Source organism: Mobula hypostoma, chromosome 28, assembly GCF_963921235.1.
Source record: "Mobula hypostoma chromosome 28, sMobHyp1.1, whole genome shotgun sequence".
NCBI lineage: Eukaryota > Metazoa > Chordata > Chondrichthyes > Myliobatiformes > Myliobatidae > Mobula > Mobula hypostoma.
Genome location: NC_086124.1, coordinates 3261885 through 3283596, shown reverse-complemented (window position 1 = coordinate 3283596; position 21712 = coordinate 3261885). Strand labels below are relative to the sequence as shown.

The 21712-nt window shown below is 43.8% G+C and overlaps 1 protein-coding gene across 5 annotated transcripts in view; it reads right to left on the bottom strand.

Annotated features, from left to right (window-relative positions):
• ahdc1 (AT hook, DNA binding motif, containing 1) overlaps positions 1-21712 on the bottom strand; it is a 295652-nt gene that overhangs the window by 132321 nt on the left and 141619 nt on the right. The window lies entirely within an intron of this gene.

Here is a 21712-nt window from a genome sequence, read left to right as displayed (position 1 = left end):
TTCGAGAACTTGCTTTTGCATATCCCTACTGAATAAGCCATAACCTTGATTCAACCACAGTACAGTACGAACACGTGAACAGCATCAACTGTGTTTTTCTATAGGGACTGTTCCAGTTGCTAAGATACTATTGGCATTGCGAATGGAAATAGGTCAGTAAAACTGAAGAGAGATACAGTGCCACTCCAACCATGCAGCTGTGACAACACAGATCCAAATCCTCTTCAATATTTATTGCCTAGAGTGGAAGCTTCATTCCAACTACTGAGTTTTGACTGAACTTTGCACCATGTTCCACAGCCCAGCCCAGCCCAGCCCACCCCCACAAGGCAATACTGCTGATGTTATTATTCCTGTGGTTAAGCAAAATTAAACTGAGGCTTGCGCTTGCAACCTAGACTTTATTTTAGGGCTGTTAACAGAAAAGAGGAGGAGAGGAGACATAGGTCGAATGGGTAGTCAGAGATGTTTTCTCGGGATGGCAATAGCTAATACCGGGGGGCGGGGGGGGGGCAGAGAAATCATTTTAAGGTGATTAGAGCAAAGTATAGGGAGGATGTCTGAGGCAAGCTTTTTGCACAGACAGTGAACGGGGCATGGAACGCACTGCCAGGGGTGGTGTTAGAGGTAGAAATATTAGGGATGGTTCAGAGTCTCTTAGGTAGGCAGATGGAGGATAGAAAATGGACAGTTATATAGGAGGTGTAGGAGCCAAATCAAAACAATTGCCACTTCCAGCAACCCAATTGATTTGGTATCATGCATGATACACCTTCATTCCGATCCTCTATTAACAGTTGGAAAACAGACAACCTTGAAGTGATGAAACTTAAGCGTACCCAAGTGTAAGCTAAGTGTAATTGAGCAGTCAGCAAAAGATATGACATCCACCGGTCCCTAGCTACAAATTGCTTAGAACAAAGCATGAATATGTGACTTACTCCCTTCGCTTTTAGCACGCTCCCACTCACGTGACTAGTTACCATATTAAACGCGCAGCACAGGACACAATGCAGGTAGAAAACAGATGCATGGCTCCTAGAGGGAAAGGTTAGATTGATCCTGGAGCAGGTTAAGTAGTCGGCACAAATTGTGGGCCAAAGGGCCTGTACTGTGCCCCATCACTGAAATGTTCCAACAACCAATGGACTCACTTTCAAGGAATTTTCATCTTATGAGTTCAATATTTTATTTTTATTGAGATACAGCTCAGATTAGGCCTTTCCATCCCTTCGAGCCATGCTGCCCAGGAGCCTCCAATTTAACCCTTGCCTAATCACAGGACAATTTGCAATGACCAATTAACCTACCAACCGGTACATCTTTGGACTGTGGGAGGAAACCAGAGCACCTGGAGGAAACCCACGCGATCACGGGGAGAACGTACAAACTCCTTTCAGGCAGTGGCGGGAATTTAACCCGGGTTGCTGGTGCTGTAAAGCATTAACACTAACTGCTACACTACAGTGCCACCCTTTTTATTGCTTACTTATTTATTATTACTACTTCTTTTTGTATTAGCACAGTTTGTTGTCTTCTGCACTCTGGATGAAAGCCCTAGCTGGACAGTCTTTCATTGATTATGTCATGGTTATTATTCTGTAGATTTACTGAGTATGTCCCAAAGAAAACAAATCTCAGGGTTGTATATGCTAACATATATGTACTTTGGATTTGCTCTCTGTCTAAAAGAAAAACAGCATTATATTGCACATAGAGTGTTATTTACAAATAAACAGATGCAACTGGCCAAATGCAATCCACATTGTGGACTCGTGTTGCTTTATCTTGTAAAAAAAATTATAAACGCATTCTTATTTTACTTGGGACTGCCGTACAGCGCCTCATCAGTTTTCTGTCAATGACATAAAGGTACCTTACAACAGCATCCATTAAAGGTCACCCCTCATTAATTCAATCTGTTGCCTGATACAGTGACCTCAGACACTGATTCACTTTGACAGTTGGGTCCTCACCCCATTAGGATCTGAGTGGAGCAGTCTGGACTGATAATTCCCAGATTTACAAGGTTTGTAGCAATTAATTCAGAAATATATATTTTTAAAAATGATGTCTGGAGGCACAGCATTAGAAACTGTTCATATTTACTTGGAATTTTTGTAACGGAAGGACTTGTGGATAGATTTGCATTTTGTTGGAACTTGGGTGGTATAGTCAAATCGACAAAATCAATGCAGATGTTAAATATAAATAGTTGGCATTTTCACTGAATATTTCGCTGCTTCGGGACGACACAAAGTGCTTCGCAGCAAATGAAGTATTTGACAACTTTTGTCAATGTAATCACAGATACTAAAGACAAAGATGAGATAAAGATACAGATAAGATAAAGATTAGCTTCATTTGTCACATGTCAAGAGGGATCAGAATCAGATTTAATATCACCAACATATGTCGCAAAATTTGTTGTCTTTGCAAGAGGAGTACAATGTAATACATAATGATATAAAAAGCTGCGAATCACAGTAAGTAAATATATATATATTAAATAGTTAAATTAAATAAGTAGTGGAAAAAATAGAAACAAAAAAGTATTGAGGTTCAATGTCCATTTAGAAATTGGACGGCAGAGGGCAAGAAATGTTGAGTCTGTTCCTTCATGTTCTTGTACCTCCTTCCAGATGGTAGCAATGAGAACAAGGCATGACCTGGATGATGGGGGTCCTTAATGATGGATGCTGCCTTTTGAGGTGAGCAATTTCAAGTTCCTATGTGTCGACATCTCTGAGGGTCTCTCCTGGGCCCAAAGTATCAACGCAGTTACAAAGAAGGCACAACAGTGGCTATACTTCACTCGGAGTTTGAGGAGATTTAGTATGTCACCAAAGACATTTGCGAATTTCTGCATATGTACCTTGGAGAGCATTCTAACTGGTTGCATCACTGTCTGGTACAGGGGACTGGGAGCCACTGCACAGAATCAAAATAAGCTGCAGAAATTTGTAAACTCAGTGAGCTCCAGCATTGCCACTAGCCTCCCCAGCACCCAGGACATCTTCAAGGAGCAATCCCTCAAAAAGGTGGCATCCATCATTAAGGACCCCCATCACCCAGGACACGCCTTATTTTCATGGCTACCATCAGGGTGGAGGTACAGGAACCTGAAGGCACGCACTCAGCAACTCAGGAACAGCTTTTTCCCCTCTGCCAACTGATTTCTGAATAGACATTGAACCCATGAACACTACCTCACTACTTTTTTTCTCTTTTTGCACCACTTATTTAATTTAACTCTTTTAATATACATAGTTTAATATAGATATTTACAGTATTAATTATGTATTGCAATCTACTGTTGTCTTGACTTGATATGACTGTTTATTCCTCTTCATAGATGTTGCCTGATCTGCTGAGTTTTTCCATCAGTTTGTTTGGTTCCGCTGGATCTCCAGCATCTGCAGAATTTCTTGTGCTTAAACTCTGTCTCGTTCTCCAATTTTTTCCTATTGTCCTGCACGTGATTTTCCCTTGAGTGGCTGCCCAATTCTACTTTGAAAACTGTGATCCACTCCCTCCACCCCACCCCATACAGACAAAGAATGCAAGTTCACTATCCTCTGGTGCTGCCAGGCTTAGATAGTATGTGACGTATTGTGTGCAGGTCTAGTCATCCCACCATAGCAGGGGTTCCCAACTTTTTTTATGCCGTTAACTGAGGGATCAGTGGGCCCCAGGATGGAACCCCCTGCACTTATAGGATGTGGTTGTACTGGAGAGAATGCAGAGTAGATTCACCAGAAAGATGACTGGATTGGAGGGTTTTAGTTGTGGCATAGAGATTGGACAGTCTGGGCTTGTTTTCCCTGGAGTGGAGGACGACAAGGTGAGACCCTGGTAGCATATAAGATTTTAAGAGGCCTATGTGGGTTAGATAAGTAGAATCTTTTCTTCCATTGTTGGGAGTAACTAAATCAAGCGGACAAGATTAAATGTAAACACAAGAAATGCTGCAAGTGCTGGAAATCCAGAGCAACACACACAAAATGCTGGAGGAACTCAACAGGTCAGGCAGCATCCATGGAAATGAATAAACAGTCGACGTTTTGCGCTGAGACCTTTCTTCAGGACTGGAAAGGAAGGGGGAAGATGCCAGAATTACATGGTGGGGGGAGGGGAAGGAGGATAGCTTGAAGATGATAGCTGGGTGGGAAAGGTGTAGGGCTGGAGAGGAAGGAATCTGATGGGAGAGGAAAGTGGACTGTAAGAGAAAGGGAAGGATGGGACTCAGGGGAGGTGATAGGCAGAGGTAAGAGGCCAGAGTGGGAAAGAGAAGTAAAGGGGAGGGGAGGGAATTTTTTTAAGCCAGAAGGAGAAATCAATATTCATATCATCAGGTTGGAGGCAACCCAGATGGAATACAAGGTGTTGCTCCTTCAGATTTAATGTGAGAGGAAGATGTTTCAAAAGAAGCAGTTCTTTTTTTTTAAACACACAGCGTGTTTGATGTCTGCAGATCACTGCCAGAGGAGGTGGTGGAGGCAGATACAATCACTGTCTACAGGAGACATTTAGATCAGCACTTAAATAGGGAAGTCATAGAAGAACATGTTCCTTATGTGGGTGAATGGGATTGGTGTAGAACAGGGGTGCCCAACCCAGGGTCCTCGGACCGCTTGCTAAATGCAATTGGTCCATGGCATAAAAGAAGGCTGGGAACCCCTGGTGTAGATGGAAAAAAGGTTGGCATAGTTATGGTGGGCTGAATGGCCTGTTTCAGTGCTGTACATCTTGATCACTTTAATTCAGGGGTTCCCCACCTTTTTTTATGCCATGGACCCCTACCATTAACCAAGAGGTCAATGGACCCCAGGTTGGGAGCCCCTGTTCTAATGCAATGCAGATGTAGTTTCTGAAAACAGAGCGGGTAAAGGATCTGAAGAATAAACTGCACAGGAGTGTGAAAAGTAAGTGGCAGTCTACATGGAATGTCCTACACTATAATTAATTTATATTAAAATAATTGCTTTAAAAATGATTCAATTAACTTGGCAGCTGTCTGTCTGGGTGGGGTGTCTCACTTCCTGTCCAGTGCCTGAGGTGGAATTTTCAGATAGGTTTACAAACCAGTTCTGTTTCTAACAAATGCAGAGTTCTTCAGAAACCTGGCAACTGCTAGGCTTGTACTTGTGAAGTTCTCCCAGCACTTTTATTCTTTCCTCATGTTAGACCCCACCAATGAAATCAGCTCCTTCACATTAAACTTCATAATTCCTTTAACCCCTCTCACGTTCTGTACATGCTTGTATTGAACCCATGAACACTACCTCACTACTTTTTTTCTCTTTTTCCACTACTTAATTTAACTATACACACACACAAACACACATATACATACACACACTTACTGTGATTTAAAATAATAATGTTTTTAGTATAATGTATTGCCATGTTCTGCTGTTGCATGTTAACAAATTTCACAACATATGCCAGTAATATTAAACCTGATTCTGACCATCAGGGAGGAGGTACAGGAGTCGAGCTTGAAGACACACACTCAGTGATTCAGGAACAGCTTCTTCCCCTCTGCCATTCAGTTCCTGAATGGACATTGAACCCTTGAACACTACCTTACTGCCATTATTTTTGCACTACTTATTTTAACTCGATAAATATATATATATATATATATACCTTACTGTAATTTACAGTTTTATTATGCATTGCAATGTACTGCTGCCACATAACAACAAATTTCACAACATATGCCGGTGATATCGGAAACAGCTCTATTTGCATCTTTAATATCTCTATTTTTCCCATTCAGGGTTCTTTTGAAGACCCTGACCTGGAGTTACACGCTGGCTATAGTTCTTTGTGGGAATGGGACCCATTCTCGGGGTTTCAGAACTAGCCGTTGTTTGGCACGCCAAAGGCTCAGCCTAAGAGTTCAGCTCGTCTTTGGAAGCTCTGGAGACGGGCAGATCAAAGGTCGGTGTCTCGGACTGGTGTGACATGGGAGCTGGAACATCTTTAGCTGAGTACCCAGAGACTTGAGATCTTTGGGCACAGAGTTCGAAAAAAGCGATGCAACGGACTTTTAACATCATAAGCCAGCGAGTTGTTTGTTATGTCTCCCCTCTCACTGTGAAATGGAGACTTCACTTTCTCCCTTATTAGGGGGAGAGAGAGAGAGAGAGAGCGCCTGTGGTTTGTCGAATACTGGGTGGACAAGTAGTCTTTGGGATAGCTGCAAGTCTGTGTCTCCGCTATTGCTTTGCTCACGCATGAGTGCTCGGTGGCGGGTGTCGATGCTTTTTTTTGCCGGTGGGGGGAGGGGGGATTGTTGTTTGCTGCCGCTTACACGCGGGAGGGAGAAGAATTGGGGGGGGGACTTTGGGGTTCTAACATTTAACTGTCGTTCATTCCTTGGCTCCTCTGTTTTCATGGATGGCTGTGAAGAAAAAGCATTTCAGGATGTACTTGTATACATTAAATTGTACCTTTGAGACCCTCATTCTGATTCTAAGGACCCCCATCACCCAGGTCATGTACTCTGCTCATTGCTGTCATCAGAGAAAATGAGGTACAGGAGCCTGAAGACACACACTCAACAGTTTAGGAACAGCTTCTTCCCCTCTGCCATCTGATTTCTGAACAGACCTTGAACCCATAAAGACTACCTCACTACTTTTTTTCTCTTTTTGCAATACTTATTTAACTGAACTTTATATATGCTTCTTACTGTAATGTACAGTTCCTATTATATATTGCACTTTTACTGCTGCCATAAAGACAATACATTTCATGTGCCGAAGCTATTAAACCTGATTCTGATTCTGTTATTATTTGTCAATGAACAACCCCCTAATATTTTGGACCACAAAGACACTGTGCTCAATTGCATTGGAAGCAATCCACTGAAATACTGCTTCTAATTTCAAAGGTTTAAACATGAAAAGTTAGATTTCACTAACTTTACAGACAGTAGAAATCAGGCTGTAGAAATAAAACAGTTCATGGGGACGAGGCAGAATAACTGCTTGGCAAAGGGTAGATGGGCTGAAGTGCCTGTTTCTACGCGGTAGTGCTCTATGACTAATAATTAAGAGGTTACTTCCAATTTTACAAGTCCTAAGAAGCACCACTAGGTACGACAGCACAGCAGCCGATTACAGTGCTGTGCAGAAGTCTTAGGCACATATACATAGCTAGGATGCCTAAGACTTTTGCACATTTGTCAACATGGAGCAGAGAGCAAGCTTGTAAATCTGGTGGGAGCAAAGCATGCCGGGAATGGTGAGGGTGGAGTGCCGTGGGAGAGGTGGGGATGGGTGGCAGAGAAGGAGTGTCAGGGACTGGGGGAGGAGGGGGACACGGGTGCAGACACACCCAGCCCTAAGACGCCAGGCAAGGTCACTTGATTCCAAATAATTGGTTTATTGATCATTAAAGAATGTCGCTCTGGTGCTTTCCGCTCCATCCCCTCGCCCTTCCCCTCTTCCCAAACATGATTCCCCTCTTCCTGTCCTCTTCCCACTCTCAGTCCACAATAGTGACCTATATCAGAATCAGGTTTATCAACACTCACACATCATGAAATTATTGTTTTTGCGGCAGCAGTTCAGTACAATACATAAAATTACTACAGTACTGTGCAAAAGTCTTGGGCACCCTAGCTATATATATGTGCATAAGACTTTTGCACACTACTGTTTACTGAGGACAATGTGGAGGTGGCTGCTTTAGAAACAAATCACCTTATCTCCGTAATGGTTAGCTCAAAGCACTTTTAACATCGCATGTAGCTCAGCCTAAGTTACTGTCTTCCACAGTCACAAATCAATACTGTCCTCCTTCGTCTAGAGGAAATGCTTCTCCCAAAACTGTAGGCGAAAATCTTCTCACTGCCCTAGTTTAACAGCCAACATCATCAAAGACCCCACCCACCCTGGCCATTCTCCCATCAGGCAGAAAATACAAAACATTGAAAGTATGCACCGCGAGGCTCAAGGTCAGCTTCCAGTCCACTGTTTTAAACTATTGGAAGGTTCCCTAGTACATTACAATGGACTCTTGGATTCACAATGAACTCAATTATGATCTTGCCACAGTATCGTCTACCTGCACTGCACTTTCTCTGTAACTGTTACACATTATTCTGCATTGTTATCGTTTTACCTTGTTCTACCTCAAAGCACTGTGTAATGAATTGATCTGTATCTTGGTATTTTGGTCTCACTATCAGCACCAAAAAGACCGAAGTTATATACCAGCCTGCCCCAGGAAAGCCATACCAGGAGCCGCGCATCACGGTGAAGGGCCAGAACCTCCAGGCAGTCGACAACTTCACCTACCTGGGCAGCATACTCTCTCGCGCAGTGAACATAGACGCTGAGGTCAACAACAGGATTGCCAAAGCCAGCGCCGCCTTTGGGAAACTCCGTGAGAATGTCTGGGAGCGGAGAGGACTCAGCCTTACCACAAAGCTGAAGGTCTACTGTGCAAGTGGTCCTTACCACCCTCCTTTACGCCAGCGAGACCTGGACTGTCTACAGCAGACACGCCAAACAGCTCAACCACTTTCACCTGAGCTGTCTCCGCAGATTCCTCCACATCAGGTGGCAGGACAAAGTCCCCGACACGGAAATCCTGGAACGAGCTGGGCTCTGCAGCGTCTACACCCTCCTGCTGAAAGCCCAAGCCAGGTGGGCTGAACATGTGGTCAGAATGCCAGACAGCTGACTGCCTGAGCAGCTGCTGTACGGAGAACTGTGTCAGGGCAAGCGCTCAGTCGGGGGGCAGAAGAAACATTATAAAGACTGCCTCAAAGCGTCCCTCAAAGGCCTGGGTGTTGACATCAACACGTGGGAGACGCTTGCCCTCGACCGTCCAGCTTGGCGCAGCAAGATCACCACAGGAGCCCGTGCAGCTGAAGTCAGGCGCATCATCGAGGCGCAACGAAAGCGTGCTGTGTGCAAGGCCCGAGCAGCATCCACTGCCACGACAGCACCCACCCACTTGTGTCCCACATGTGGGCGAGCCTTCAGGGCCTGGATTGGCCTCATCAGTCACCTCCGGACCCACAGCCACCAATCTCCCATTTGACTTTGAAGCCATGGTCATTTTCGACTACGAAGGACGAACAACAACAACATCTTGGTATACAGTGTGTGCCAATAATTAACCAATACAGTATCAGAATCTAAGCCAAGCAAACATCAATTGCAGTTGGAATTTTTCAAGCTCAATTTTTAGGATAAATAATAAACACAGATATGAATTCAACCCTAATTACAGGAAATCCCAGGATATGATTGCCCAGCTGACAGAAACCCCTAACAATGAACAAACACTTGTATGAATAAATTCAAAAGACCAAGTTCATTCCTATGAGCACCTGGAGTGTTTTTTTTCTCTCTCTCTCCACGTTCAATAATTGTTCATTCTCATCTCAGGTGCGATTGATGCGATTGGTTACAATACCGTGAAGGCGCAGTATATTTGCAAAATCAAGTGACATGTAAGTATTTTCCAACTCGAGGACAAAATCCAGAAATGGATGGCATGAAAATGTAGCTTAGGGTACAATACCCGGGCGTACAGGAGCGAGATACATCAGCTCGTGGAGTGGTGTCGCAGCAAGAACCTTGCACTCAACGTCAGTAAGACCAAAAAACGGATTCTGGACTTCAGAAAGGGTAGGACGAGGGAGCACACACCAATCCTCACAGAGGGATCAGAAGTGGAGAGTGTGAGCAATTTCATGTTCTTGCACAAAGAACATCTCTGAAGGTTTATCCTGGGCTCAACATGTTGATACAGCTACAAAGAAGGCACGACAACAGCTACATTTCATTTGGAGTTTTGGTATATCACCAAAGAGACTCGCAGATTTCTACAGATGTACCATGGAGAGCATTCTAACTGGCTGCATCACTGTCTGATATGGAGGGAGGGGGGTTATAGCATAGGATCGAAATAAGCTGCAGAAGATTGTAAACTTAGACAGCTCCATTGTAGGTACTGTACTAGGCTACACTATATCCAGGACACCTGCGACAAGCAATACTTCAAAAAGGCGCCGTCCATCACTGAGAAGCCCCACCACCCAGGACATGCCCTCTTCTCATTGCTACCATCAGGAAGGAGGTACACGATCCTGAAGGCACACACTCAATGATTCAGGAATGGTCTCTTCCTCTCTGCCATCTGATTTCTGAATGGACGTTGAACCCATGAACACTCCCTCACTACTTTATTTATATTTTTGCACTACTTATTTAGTTTAACCTATTTTATATAAATATATATATTTACTGTAATTCAGTTTTTTCCTCTATTATTATGTATTGCATTGAATGCTGCTGCAAAGACAACAAAATTTCACAACATATGCCGGTGATATTAAACCTGATTCTGATTCCTACGACTGTCTGTAAAAAGCTTGTATGTTCACCCTGTGACCATGTGGGTTTCCATCGGGTGCTCCAGTTTCCTCCCATAGTCCGAAGACGTATGGGTTAGCAAGTTAATTGTTCACATGGCTGTAACTCGCTGGGACAGAAAGACCTTGTACTGTGATGTACCTCCAGATAAAGAAATAAAATAGAATGGGAGCCACTTGTTACCCAGAAACTCCAGCTCTGGAGTATTGCATATAGTTCTGCAAGTCCAATTTCAGAGACGGTGCAAATGAGGTTTACTGGCAGCCTTCTTAATAAAAAGTCATGTACTCTAAGGAGGGGTTGGATTGTTTTCTTGGGAGTGGTGGAGGCTGAGGGGGGACTTGATAGAGGATTATAAGATTATGAGAGGCATAGACAGAGTAGACAGCCAGTATCTTTTTCCCCCAGAGTGGAAATGTCTAACACCAGAAGGCATGCATTTAAGGCGAAAGTGGGGTAAGCTCAAAGAAGGGATGTGGGGCAAGTTTGTTTTATCCAGACAGTAGTGGGTGCCTGGAATGCACTACTGGAAATGGAATAGAAGCAGGTATAACAGAGAAGTTTGAGTGGCTCATGGAAAGGCACGTGGGTGTGAAGAGAATAGAAGAACATGGACATTGTATGGGCAAAAGAGATTAGTTTAGTTAGGCCTTTAGTTACTAGTTTAATTAGTTCAAGCACAACATTGTGGGCTGAAGGTCCTGTCCTGTGCTGGTTGCTCCGCTGTTTGTCAGGTATATTAGTGATTTGGGTTTGGATGAACAATATGGTTTTGTACTTATCACCTTTATAGACCAACATTGACAGCCATCAGAGTCTAGCTGAGTATAGAGTCACCATACTACATGGAATTAGGCTATTCGGCTCTCTAGTCCATGCTACCACAAGGCACCCACCTGTAGTAAATCTATCTTCTAATGCTTGCTTCATCGTATACAAGGGATAGTCAAATCATCTCCACAAAGTTTTTGCTTAGCAAAGAATAGCCCTGCTGCCTGCATTGGCTGGTGGCGCGGTGCAGCGTTGAACTGAACTGAGCTGAGCTTTATACCACTGTTTTGATATTCTATGTGTTGTTCGCCTGCTTCTTGCCGTTGGTGCAATTTGTTCTTTTTCTTCACGCGTTGAGTGTTTGACGTTTTCTTGAACGGGTTCCATGGCGTTTCTTTTGTTTCATGGCTGCCTGCCGGAGAATGAATCTTGGAGTTGTATTCTGCATGCATACTTTAATAAGAATTAACTTCATTCACCATCTACATTTACATGTATTAGGAATTTGCTGTGGTGTGTTGGTCAAAAAAACAGCATTCAAAAATTACAAAGAATAAAGAATTATATAAAAACAATAAATCAGATATAAATGTTTTAAAAAGTAATGTCTCCTTGCTTCTTGACCAGCTACTGGTGTGGAGGGGTGGAGATACATCTCTACCAAAGGAGGTGTAAGGTGCTCCCTCCCTCTGCTAGCCTGAGGACACCCTTGGGCAAGGTGTAGCATCTGCTTAGCCTCTTCCCCTCCCCACCGCCGATCAGGGTCATGTGAAACCATGGGAGCAGGTGGTGGATGGTCGTATGAGCAGCTGGTGCAAATCACAAGTCCTGGTGATGCGACCACTGGCATCAGGCAGACAATCTATGAAGAGTATTGACAATGGCTGGGGTCACCCATCTGGTAAAGACACTGCCCATAAAAGGGCAATGGCATAGCAGTTCTGTAGAAAAATTTGACAAGAACAATCATGGTCATGGAAAGACCATGGTCAACCATGTCATACGACACGGCACATAATGACGATGACTAACTATCTCCAAGGCTCAACTTCACCATTTGTATTCCCAAATACCAGCACACAATAGAGTGAATCTGCGGGGAACCACACTTGAGAAAAGACAGGAGAAGTGAAGGGTTCCATTTTATCACACTAACAAAGTGCAGAAATCTACTCTAAAACCACAGCCAGTGGTTTTATGATCAGCATTCTACACTTGGAAAATCAACTAGCAACTAGTCATTGTGTAACATAACCACATCATTACAAAATCAGTTACCTCACAGTGCTACTTCTTCCCATCCATGTTCAAGACCACCCGGTTTCTTATTTTTTTTACATAACTCGGCATGTGGGAGTTATGTAAACACAGGCCCCCAACTGCCTCTACAGAAATTCCACACAGTAAAGTACCCTTGAGAGTGTGAAACCAGCTGCCAGCATAAGTGGTGCACAGAAGCTCAATTTCAACATTTAAGAGAAGTTTGGATAGGTGCATGGATGGTAATGGTATGGAGGGCTATGGTCATGATGCAAGTCAATGGGAGTAGGAAGTGGTTCGGTACAGAATAGATGCACCAAAGGGCCTGTTTCTGTGATGTTCTTCTCTATGACTATGACTCGCAAGATCATGTGAAAGGAGGGTACCACTGGGAAAGAAGTACAGGAGCGTCAGAACCCACACCACCAGGTTTAGGAACAGTTATGACCCTTCAACCTTCAGGCTCCTGAACCATCATGGATAACTTCACTCACCTCAACTCTGAACTGATTCTACAACCTATAGACTCACTTTAAAGGACTCTATAACTCATGTTCTCAATATTATTTATCTATTTATTTATTTATTATTTGTTTTGTAATTGTACCGATTTGCCTTCTTTGCACATTAACTGTTTGTCAGTCTGTGTGTGTGTGTGTAGTTTTTCATTGATTCTATTGTATTTTTTTGTTCTACTGTGAATGCCTGCAAGAAAATGAACCTCAGGGGTAGGATGTGGCGGTATATATGTACTTGAATAATAGATTTACTTTGAAAGGGGCTCTACAGTGTTGACTTGCTCGTGTTGACTTGCTCGTGTAAGAGCAGCTTTGGAACTCAAACCCACTTATTCTCGAGCACTTCCTCCAGCTCAAAGGATGCTGAACCATCCAACAGATGGTGAGAACGCTTTTCAATCAAGTGCTTCGCTTGGTACCCATCCGTGACAACTGGGAAATGTGCCCAGAGTGAAGTCAGCCAGCAAGTAGGAAGATAGCAATATAAATGACAGTGGTGGGGAGATGAAGCTGAACTCCTTGGCAATCCAACAATGAATGGCGCATAACAACAGTAACAATCAAGATTATAGAGCCATAGAAAAGTACAGCACAGAAACAGGCCTTTTGGCCCATCTAGACCATGCCGCACCATTTACACTGCCTTCTCCCATCGATCTGCACTAGGACAATAGCCCTTCATACCCCTACCAACTATTAACCTGTCCAAACTTCTCTTAAATGTTGAAATCAAGCTTGTATGCACCACTTGTGCTGGCAGCTCTCATCACCCTCTAAGTGAAGAAAATTCCCCTCATGTTCCCCTTAAACTTTTCACCTTTTATCCTGAACCCATGATCTGTGGTTGTAGTCCTACCCAATTACAGTGGAAAAATCCTTCTTGCATTTACCTTATTTATACCCCTCATAATTTTGTATACCTCTATCCCTCAATCATCTGCATTCCAAGGAATAAAGTCTTAACCTATTCAATCTTTCCTTATACCTCAGGTCCTCTAGACACACCTACATCCTTATAAATTTCCTCTGTACTCTTTCAACCTTATTTACATTTACATCTTGTTGAAAACTGATAGAGAGAGGTACATTTGGGGCATTTAAGAGACTCTAAGAAGGACACATGGAAGATAGAAAAATGGAGGGCTATGTAGGAGGGAAGAGCTTGATTTGTCTTGGAGTAGGTTAAGTGGTTGGCACAACATCATGAGCAGAATGGTTATCACAAGGAATTCTGCAGATGCTGGAAATCCAGAGCAACACACAAAGTGCTGGAGGAGCTCAGCAGGACAGGCAGCATCTGTGGAAATGAATAAACAGTCGACATTTTTAGCCGAGAACCTTCATCAGGACCAGAAGGGAAGGGGGAAGATGCCAGAATAAAAAGGTTGAGCGAGGGGAAGGAGGTCTAGCTAGAAGGTGACAAGTGAAGCCAGGTGGGTGGGAAAGATAAAGGGCTGGAGAAAGAGGAATCTGATAGGACAGGAGAGTGAACCATAGAAGAAAGGGTAGGAGGAAAGGACCCAGGGAGAGTTGATAGATGGGTGAGAAGAGGTAAGAAGCCAGAGTAGGCAATAGAAGTGGAGAGAGGGAGAGAAATATTTGTTTATCGGAAGGAAAAATCGATACTCATACCATCAGGTTGGAAGCTAACCAGACCGAATATGAAGTGTTGAACCTCCACCATGAGGATGGCCTCATCTCAGCACGAGGAGGCCATGGATCGACATGTTGGAATGGCAATGGGAATCAGAATTAAAATGTTTGGTCAACCAGGAGTTTCCATTTTTGGCGGATGAAGCAGAGGTGCCCAATGAAGCGGGTCCCCCAACTTACGATGGGTCTCACCAACGCAGAGGAGGCCACATTGGGAATACCAGGTACTATAGACAACCCCAGCAGATTCGCAGGTGAAGTGTTGCCTCACCTGGAAAGGCTGTTTGGGACCCTGAATGGAGGTGAGAAAGGAGGTGAATGGGCAGGTGTAGCACTTAGACCACTTGCAGGGAGGGAGTGCCGGGTGGGAGCTTAGTGAGGAGGGATGAATGGACAAGGGAATTATGGAAGGAGCGATCCCTGTGGAAAGCGGAGAGAAGAAGGCAGATAAATATAAGTTTAGTGTGCTAAAGGATCTGCGCTGTGCTGTAATATACTATGTTCTATGAAGCAGCCCAGATAACCAAAAGACCACAAGACATACACATAGCAGAAGTATTAGGCCATTTGGCCTATAACACAAGGTGCCTCAAGAAGCTTCATAGGGACGAAGCTCAGCACAATCTGACAGCTAGCCATGCTTACAGGCAAAACTTCATTTTTAGGGATTATCTCAGCAGACCAAAGAGTGAACAAGTTTTTCTCTTTGTGTGAGACAGAGAGATTTAAAGAGGAAACTGGAGCAGCTGGAAGCTCTGGCACCACTATTTTTGTCTTTACTTTAAGCGAAGCGCGCACCTATCACATTAGGTAGCGTGATGACATATGCAATTCACATATTCGTATGTTTAACCCATTGTAAATTATTTTAAAAAACAAAAATGCTAATCAACCAATCTATATATCTAAGATTAGTTAAATATTATTGAAACCAGAGGGCATGCATTGAAAATGAAGGGGGTAGGTTCAAGTGGGATGTGAGGGGTAAGTTTTTTACTCAGAGAGTGGCGGATGCCTGGAATGTGTTATCTGGTCTGGTGGCAGAGGCAAATACATTAGAGGCTTTTAAGAGATGTTTGGATAGGCACATGGATGTGAGGAAGATGGAGGGATATGGACATGGTGTAGGTAGGAGAGTGTTTGGGTGTTTCTGATTTGCTTTTTAGCTGGTTCAGCACAAGATTGTGGACCAAATGGCCAGTTCTTCTGCTGTACTCTTCTGTTCTGTTCTAAAATAATATCAAATACACAACTGGAGTACTGGGGACATGTGGAAGTTCTGCAGCATTCAGGGTTAGAGGAAGAAAAGGACACATAAATATCTTACAAAGATAGGTAGAGGCTGAAAGAGGACAGTAAATTTAGACCTGCGCTGGGGAAGGGCTTACATCAGGGGCTCCCAACCTTTATTATACACTGGACCCTAACCCAGCAGGTCACCCTTGGGCAAGGTGTAGCACCTACTTAGCCCCCCACCCCCCAATCAGGGTCATGTGAAGCTGTCGGAGCAGGTGGTGGATGGTCGTATGAGCAGCTGGTACACATCACTAGTCCTGGTTATGTGACCACTGGCACCAGGCAGACAATCTCTGTAAAGTATTGATAATGGTTGGGGGTCACCCATCTTGTAAAGACACTGCCCAGAAGGTGGCAATGGCAAACTACTTCTAAACAAAATTTAGGCAAGAACAACGATGCCATACAACATGGTATATAATGATCATGATGATGACATCAAAACATACAGTGAAATCTGTCATTTGCATCAAATCAAGTCAGCGAGGATTGTGCTGGCAGCCCACAAGTGCACCACACTTCCAATGTCAATGTAACATGCCCAGAACTCACTAACCCTAACCCGTACACCTTTTGAATGTGGGAGGAAAGCGAAGCACCCAGAGAAAAATCACACTGTCACGGAGAGAATGTAGAAACTCGTTACAGGCAGTGGAAGGATTGAACCCCGATGTTACAGGTGGCACTGCGATAGCGTTAAGCTAACACCACGCTACCACACTATTGGTACAAGTAACAAGGCATATAAAGGAGTGAAATACAATTACATAACTTATATATTTCGATGTGGTATAGATGAAGAAATAACAGAGTTTAGTGAAATCTGTGCGGTTGAAATACACTACATGGTCCTCCAATACAGCCTGATTCATGAAACTTCACATCTGCTGATCTAGTGGCACGTACCCACCTACAGCTCCATACAGTGGGTAGTAATAACGAGTACACTGGGGCAGCATGGTAGTGTAGCGGTTCGTGTAACACTATCACAGTGCCAGCAACCCAGGTTCGATTCCCACCGCTGCCTGTAAGGAGTTTGTATACTCTCCCCGTGACCACGTGTGCTTCGGTTTCCTCCCACATTCCAAAGATGTACATGTTAGCAGTTAATGGAAGTAACTGGGCTGCAGGGGCACGTTACCGCGCTGTATCTCTAAATAATTTCCAAGAGGACCACAACCTTGTCGTGATTTGCAGGCTTGTGTGCCTCAAAGACCTGAAGAGCTATGCGGCTGGTGTCAGGGCTTTATCCTTTGGCTCTTGGTAGGGTCACCCATGCCAAACAGTCGAAGGGTAGAGACCAGACTTAGAGTGGTCCACCTGTCCACTGGGTTCAGGGGTTCAGCTCAGGACTAAATACCCAGAGGGGTAAAACAGAACTGTAATGGAAACAGCAACAAAAAATCCTTCTACATCTGAGTGCGACGGTATTCCTGAGTCTCCACCTGGGACTTGCATGACTGATGGTAGTGAAAACCGAGCTACTGACATGATAAAGGAAGTCCTGAACACTGCCAGAGCTGGAGGACCTTCATTACTGTCCTAAACGCCAACGGCATAACAGGCAGTAGAGAGGGAGAGACCTCTAAATAAAAAAAAAATTAAAAACCTGCGCATCTCTTTTCTTTTCTGAGTCGAGGTTAAACATTTCACAACTATTACTTCACACTTTCAAAGAACTGTATCTGAAGAACCCATTAGCACAGTGAAAACTGAACATTTGCGTTCCACCAAGCTCTTGTCCCTGAATTAGGTACAGCTAGATTCAACTCTCCTTCAGCTTGCAAACTAAGTGCAGTTGCATTCCCCAGGGTCTGAGCACCTAATGGACACTAATTGACGATAATACTTTGCCACAATTTGGCATCCAGTCTTAAAAGACGCATGATTAAAGATTAAGGACTTAAAGATTAGGTTTAGTTATCGCAGGTACATTGAAATACATAATGAAATGCGTTTCGATTGCATCAAATCAAATCAGCGAGGATTGTGTGGTGGGGGGCAGCCTGCATGTGTTGCCGCAGTTCTGGCACCAACACAGCATGCCCGCAAATTACTAACCCAGCTGCTACGTCTCTGGATTGTGGGCGAAAGCCGGAGCACCTAGAGGAAACCCACGTGGTCACTGACACATGTAGAATGAGACCGTACAGACACCTTACAGACGACAGCAGGAATTGAACCTTGATCCTACAGCTGGTACTGTAACAGCCTTACCCTGTCCACTATGTTGCCGTGCCAACTTAAGATTTCCTGTAAGATATTATGGGCATTGCCAAGTTGGCATTAGTTGGGAACTGGGGAGGGAGAAAAGGCATGAAACAAGCTTGACCATGTAACCTACTTGGTCTTGTTCCTTCTATGAACCCAGTCTAATCCACTTGATCCTGTACATGATAATTGTCTGAGAAATTATTGACAGATGTTGTTGGATAGTCCATAAGACACGGGAGCAAAATTAGGTCATTTAGCTCAGCGGTCCCCAATTACCGGGCCGCAGACCAGTACCGGGCCGCAAAGCATGTGCTACCGGGCCGTGAGGAAATGATATGTGTCAGCTGCACCTTTCCTCATTCCCTGTCACGCACTGTTGAACTTGAACATAGGGTTGCCAACTGTCCTGTATTTGCCGGGACATCCTGTATATTGGGCTAAATTGGTTTGTCCCATACTGGACCGTCCTTGTCCCGTATTTCCCCCACTAAGGTAGAGCGCTCCTATGAAATCTTTTGTGCCGAAATGGCGTAAAGCGAAGAAGCAGTTACCATTAATTTATATGCAAAAAATTTTTGAGTGTTCCCAGACCCAAAAAATAACCTAACAAATCATACCAAATAACACATAAAACCGAAAATCAATAACACTAACATATAGTAAAAGCAGGAATGATATGATAAAACACAGCCTATATAAAGTAGAAATAATGTATGTACAGTATAGTCGGGAAGATAAAGGCAAAACCGATTTGTGGGGAAAAGAATCAGCACGTACGCGCATGCGCACACAGGTGCCTGCGCAAGGCTTCATGGTCATGGTAGTCTTTCCCGGGGTAAAGTGTCCCGGGATTTGACTGCTACTTTTGTCCCTTATTTGGGAGTGAGAAAGTTGGCAACCCTAACTGTAAAAGACATGTTGAGTTGAGTTTAACCCTACTTGAGCACTGTACCTCTTCCTAGATATGCTGCCTGGCCTGCTGCGTTCACCAGCAACTTTTATGTGTGGTGCTTGAAATTCCAGCATCTGCAAATTTCCTCTTGTTTGTGTTTTTGAACACCACTCCCCCCCCCAATCCCCCCCCCACCGCCGGTCGGCTGGTCCGCAAGAATATTGTCAATATTAAACCGGTCCGCGGTGCAAAAAAGGAAAAGGTTGGGGACCCCTGACTTAGCCCATCAAGTCTGCCCCACCATTCGATCATGACTGTTTTATTTTCCATCTCACCCCCATTCTCCTGCCTCCTCCCTATAACTTTTGAGGCCCTGTATCTAACCAAGGATCTGTCAACCTCCACTTTAAATGTACCCAATGAGTTGGCCTACACAGCCGACTGTGGCAACAAATTTCACAGATTCACCACCCTTTGGCTAAAGAAATTCCTCCTTATCTCTGCTTTACAAGGGTACCCATCTGTTCTGAGGCTGTGCCCTCTGGTCCTCGACTCTTCCACTATAGGAAACATTCTCTCCACATCCACTCTATCAAGGCCTTTCAATATTCGATGGGTTTCAACGAGATCCCTCCTTATTGTTTTAAACTCCAGCAAGTACAAGCCCAGAGACATCAAATGCTCCTCAGATGTTAACCTTTTCATTCCCAGGTCATTCTTGTGAAGCTCCTCTGGACCCTCTCCAATCTCACTATACACTTACATAGAACAGGGGCCCAAAACTGTTCACAATACTCCAAGAGTGGTTTGAACAATGCCTTATATAGCCCCATTGTTTTAAAGGAGCTCCAAAGGGAAATTCATTCTACAACTGCCAGCATATAAGAATTTACTGTTGTAAACCAAAAATTATCCCACAAACAATACAACCTACGAAATGTTTGAAGTATAATGGGTCAGAGCCTGCTTAAAAACACTACTCTTCCATCAGGTGCTTCCAATTCTTGGCTTAAATGCCATCAGATATAGATACCTCAGACTTCATTTTTCTCTGGCAATTTCCCAGCTGCGCTCCCACTGTGGACTCCTCCCAGAGTCCAACGGCACAGCGTGTAAGATCAGTCGCCAAAATTGCAAGCCAATCCATTCGAATGGAGAAGCATGGCAACAAAGAGCAAGGGTGAACGCAAAGAAAACTCAGAAAGTTTTCTCAATTGTTTATGAAAAGTTAAGTGATGTATTTCTAATTTTAAAACTACCATTTTTAAAAATGTTTTTGAACTTTTCTATAAGTCAAGGAGACACAGAAACATATTTAGCCTTTGCTAAGTTTGACATCCAGCTAAGCCTAGGATGTGCCAGGATGAGGTCACCCTCGGGGGGAGGAGCAACAACTTATATTCTATCTAGGTAGCCTCCAACCTGCTGGCATAAACATTGATTTCTCTTTCCGGTGAAAAAATATCTTCCCTCCTCTTCCCCTCTTCTTTTATTCCTCACTCTGGCCTTGTACCTCTTCTCCCACCTGCCTATCACCTCCCCCTGGGTCCCCTCCTCCTTCCCTTTCTCCTATGGTCCACTCTCCTCTCCTATCAGACTCCTTCCTCACCAGCCCTTTACCTTTCCCACCCACCTGGCTTCAACTATCACCTTCTAGCTAGCCTCCTTCCCCTCCCCGCACCTTTTTATTTTGACATCTTTCCATTTCCTTTCCAGTCCTGAAGAAGAGTCTCGGACCAAAACGTTGACTGTTTATTCCCTTCCATAGATGTTGCCTGACCTGCTGAGTTCCTCCATCATTTTGTGTGTGAAGCCTAGGTGCAAGACATGCTCGAAGTTATTTTACAGTCATTTAGTGGGAAAACCACAACTTGCCCCATCACCTGAGAGTATCGTCCTGTATAAGATACCGCCACCACATGCGTTGTACTATTTGGGACTTGGGTAGCAGACATTGTTGGATTTGAAAACGCGAAGTGTACCATTGTTAAGTCACTGCCGTCAGCTCCTTTAGTCCCAGGCAGAGCACAAAGAACCAAAACATCAGTCCTCAACAACATGGCTGAGCACTCAAATTGGCCTTTGATACTATTCAAAGTATATTTATTATCAAAGTATGTATACATTATATAGCCTTGAGATTTGTCCAACAGGGAGCTACAAAACAAGAAATCCAAAAGAACCCATTGAAACAAGACTGTTAAAAGCCCAATGTGCAGAGAGAAAAAAAACAAATTGCAAGCAAATAGCGTTCTGAACTGTCCATAAAGAGAGTCCATCTATGGACTCTTAGTGCAGTGCTAGAGCAGAGTAGCAAGCTGAATTGGTCCACCCCTCACCTCCAGCCCCGACACCCTGACCTTTTCAATCCGGTCCGGCACCTAAATCATCATCCAATATTCTAAACAACAAATCCCACAATCATACTTAATCTCCAAGCAATATGTCTATGTATACACCACCAAAACAAATGGTCATGGGACTATTGTTATAATATTACCATTTTTAACATTATTATATTTCATAATATTAGTGAAATATATCCATTGTGGAATATGATGATTAGAGTTAAAGAAAGATAAAGGACAGAAATAGTCCACCAAGTCCATGCTAACTATTCACTGTATTAATCCCAGTTTTTGTTCCCCTCAAATTTTCATCAGTTTCCAACTAGTTATTCTACTCACCAGCAGCAAATTACA